This window comes from Limulus polyphemus, unplaced genomic scaffold (assembly GCF_000517525.1).
Source record: "Limulus polyphemus unplaced genomic scaffold, Limulus_polyphemus-2.1.2 Scaffold333, whole genome shotgun sequence".
Lineage (NCBI taxonomy): Eukaryota > Metazoa > Arthropoda > Merostomata > Xiphosura > Limulidae > Limulus > Limulus polyphemus.
The window spans coordinates 247,793-252,253 of record NW_013665943.1 but is presented as its reverse complement, the minus strand read 5'-3'; the positions used below and the strand labels follow the sequence as shown (position 1 = coordinate 252,253).

The 4,461-nt window shown below is 29.7% G+C and overlaps 1 protein-coding gene across 1 annotated transcript in view; it reads right to left on the bottom strand.

Annotated features, from left to right (window-relative positions):
• Positions 1-4,461, bottom strand: part of LOC106457450 (dynein heavy chain 8, axonemal-like) — a 459,787-nt gene that overhangs the window by 345,775 nt on the left and 109,551 nt on the right. The gene's annotated exons all lie outside the window — the stretch shown is intronic.

Below are 4,461 nucleotides of genomic sequence, written 5' to 3'. Positions count from 1 at the left end.
AGCGAGGTGTTGTTGGGGCCCTATGCTCCAGTGGGAGTCTACAGGGATTATTATTATTTATTAGAAGGTTTCTTTTATCTTTTTTTTTGTGTGTGTGATTTATATCCTATTATTTTGATATTTTATGAAAATTATCTATGATGTTCTCTGGCATGATGGTGTATAATGCATGTATATTAGTATCACTGGGTCTTTTATGTCTAATATGTTCCTGAATTCTAACTTGAATTGGTATTTTTTCTTTCTCAAATGTAGTGAAATCCCCATTCATAAGAAATTGTATACTTGTAAATAGTTTTTCCTCTTCGTTGGGTCTTTATGCGGTTTGGTGTGTACAAACTGTAATTATATTGTGTTGTTGCTTCTGAACAGTGTTCTGACTTTATGTTATTTACTAATCCTCTAAATGGTTTTAAGGAAACCTCTGACACTGAAGAATGTGGATGTATATCTGTAATTTTCTTCCTGTTTATTCCCATATTCCTCTGTGTCAGAAGTCTGAATTTTCTAGGTTTTGTGATAATTCGTAAATTTTCCCTGAATTCTTGAATCTTTTTCAAATCGTCAACTTTTTAAGGTTCATGGCCACCCTGCACTGATGATTTATTACAAATTTTTAATAAACTTTTTATCTTTATGAAAAATGTCAAAATATACTTTTATCATTCATAACTACCAACAAACAATAAATAATATTGTGCAAGAACGAAATTGTAAAGGATTGAAATTACTGTTTGCATAATTTTATTATACTATTAATATTTAAATGAAAAGAGAACATTTCAAAATTCTAAAAATAATCCAATCCTGTTTTCTTATTCCTAGCTTCTTTTTTTATCAATGTGTGCATATAGATGTATAAAATAATAAGTAAATAACATACCACTTGAGGAATTTCCAGTACAATCTTACATTGGAATAAAGTACATGAAAAATCTTCTTCCATTTCCACCTGAGATGAATTATTTCTCAAAGATCTTGAGGCTCCTATCGTGCTTGAATTTTTTAAAGAAAATGTTAATGGCAGCTCAGTATAATTTCCTTTATAAGGGAAAAACTATCTGAAATTATTTAAATTAAAAATAATATGTTAAACAACAAACCATTAAATTACAAAGTATATTTTTCATTCAATGTGTTTGATAGCAAGGAAAACACACTGTGAATATTACTCTGGTAAAATTAAAACTAACTTCAACCATTTACAGAGTTATCATTTATGAAGTTAAACTTTGTTTTTTATTTGAAAATTCATTAAGAAATTAATGTATGTATGTATCAGGGAAGAGAACTGGTCAGAATTAAAAACTCTGGAGGTTAACAGCAAGTACATTCAAGTCCACAATCAGTACTATAGTCTGGAGGAAGGGGTAAAGGAGAGTGGAAAATGGGTTATTTTTAAGGGACATTTAGTACAATTGAACTTAATATTTAAATTAATATTGTCGCTTCTATACTGTGTACATCCTATATTTGTGCATAATAATGGTAGTAAACACACAAACTTTCCACAGGACATTTAATTCTTTCAAGTAAGTTATTCTTCATATCTGTTGTTTTTCCAGATAAGCACTATTAACTTAAAACAAAACATAAATAAATCCCATGCAGCTTTTGTGTATTTTCATCATCTACTTTTAAAGTACTTTCAGCTCAAAATGAATGAGATAGCAACACACATGCTATATCTAATATAGTGCTGATTAAACAAATAGAGCTGAGCTCCTAATCTAGAATGATTATTTGCCACTGGTCAAGCATATCTTCAGACACAAATGTTTACTTCCAAGGCTTGTAAAAAAGGCTTTCTACAGCATATGTGATAGAATTTTGTTTTCAGCCTTAAACTCAACCCACCCACCCATAGGTTATGTGATTATCTACCACTGGTTTCAACACAAGCCCCAGTGAAATGATAATAATGCAGAACAACAGCATACAACTGCTTGATCAAAATATTAACATTTACAAGTATTATCTAAGAATTCACAGAAATGCCTTTAACCATCTCTAGGCCTTAGAAGTGTCACTGATATCCCCTTATATTCTTTCTTACAGTTATGATACTTAATTTATTTTTTCTCATTACAACAGTTATTAGTACCAGCTATAAATCATAAAAACATGGCAAAAACTTATTGGTAACCCTGGACCTTACCTTTAAAAATGGCATCACAATTACTTTTGTCAGGTTAGATATAATTTTTTTGTTTTTTGCTAACAATACCTTACCTTTGGTCAAGATAGTTCATATCTATCAAATATAGCTTCTTTTAATAAATTATATGCAAATTTATTTATGTACATTGTTTGAATACTGTAAAGTTAAAAACAATATTCAATAAATAACGATATGAGTTATCAGAATATTTTGCTATCACCTACCATACTCACTAAACTGTACATTTTACTAAGCTTACTTCATACCTGGTGTCTCCTAGTCAAAAAAAATTCCTGCTGCTTTCAAACAGATATAATTTAACATGCAAACACTTTCAAAAATGAAAATAGTGTCTAAAGAAACTATAAAAGAACTGTTAGCTTTGTGGTTTGTTTGTAAGTTTTCAAAACTTCCCATTGAATGTTTTTTGGTTAATACCATGGAAGACTACTTCTTCATGAATTTTACACTAAGCTTGTTATTTAATGGAGGAGGGGCAACATTCTTCATGTCGAGGACCCCAAGAATTGTTAATGTGCCTCTGGCTGAACCAATAAGTTGTAATTGATAGCTGAGCAAATAAAATAAGTCAAAGAGTGGGGTTGAACGTGACCCTGGAGTGGCTATACACAGATTGATGCAATTAGAATAACTGGACAGAGGAAGCATTTCTCATTTTACACTAAGGAAGAATTTCCCAATGTAATTAACATAGCAGTCATAGACAGTCAAAATGTTTTAGTCTTACACACTCATATTACTCAAACCATAAAACAATGGCCCTAAGAAACAAATAAACTAGTTTGAAAATCTGATTTTAAAGTTTCAACAAGAGCAGAAGATGAATTAGAATTTAGTGTTGAGAACCATGGAGAAAAACAGCATTTATGTCTATGGATGATGAAGAAATAGCAACATTCACATGGAAGTTAAAATACACAATAACAAATGTTGTTTGATAAGCAATAATTAAAAACTTATAATAAAGTTAATAATATTAATAATAATATAATAACAAACTTTTGGCACTAAAAGTAAATAAATTATGTAATAAAAATGCCAGTAACTTTTAAGTAATGTCAATAGGAAATGATTGATTTTGTCAGCTTAATGGAACATGTTAAAAGGAATAAAAGCATACCTATCCATTTGATAAAGAGTTACAATGTAAAAAAAAGTCAGTATCACACAAAAAGTGAACATGTAATCAGAAAAATCATTGTCTGAAGGTATATGTAATCATTGTACAAACAAATCAAAGGTATTCATCAATCCAAAAAAACAAACCTTTTAAACACTTTTTTTCTTAAAACATCCAAGGATTGTTTGGTACAATGCAATATCCCCTCTGCAACACGATTCCCAAAATAATTCACAAGATTATGACATGCTTCAAAAAACACAACTTCTGGGAACTCAAACTTCACTGAAGGCATACCTTTTATTCTGGACTTTTCAATGTGTTTTTCTACTTGCAAGTTCTCTATAAATTAGTAACAAAATGCATGATTATGAAATATATTTAGGATATTATTTCAAGTGTACACTGTAGAAAAAGAATAACTTAGTAAGATACAGTGTTTTTCACAATAGCCCATTACTGAATGTAATATTTTGAAAGTAATAACACAAAGTGCTTCACATAGACAAAAATACTTAATAAACAATATAAAATATCAAGTACAAAATTACCAGACTGTTACAGATATAACTGCAATCAGAGTGCTATCAAGTTATATTCTAAATTCTACAGATAATGGATATTTAATTTACTGGTAGGGCTTAATTTTCATTTTCTAGATTCATTCAAACAATAAGGCATTAAAGTTATGTATTATAAGAAAAATATCAGTATAGGGAAAAAAATATTCAAAAGATTATTAATGACATTAATTATGAGGTCATGAACTTATTTATTGAATTTTTACTTCCTCTGTATAGCTTATGTCTGTAATAACATATTTGTCTTTGGAATTGACATAAAACATATAGATATTAATCTCTTGGTGGTAAGTAGGAAGACTGAAAGATTAAAAGTCGATAAAGCACCAAGAGCATGCAATGTTTCACTCAAGGTTTTAAACAAGGACAAAGATCAGGTATCCAAGCCTCTCTCTTTCATTTTTGATAGATCGACATAAAGTGGGCAGGTGCCTGAAGATTGGAGAGTTGCTTATGCTACTCTTATTTTTAAAAGCAATTATAGGGGTTGCCTTGCAAATTATAGGCCAGTTAATTTCACTTCTTTAGTGGGAAAAATTCCAAAGAGCTTGATAAAAGAAGCTTATAATGTATTTATA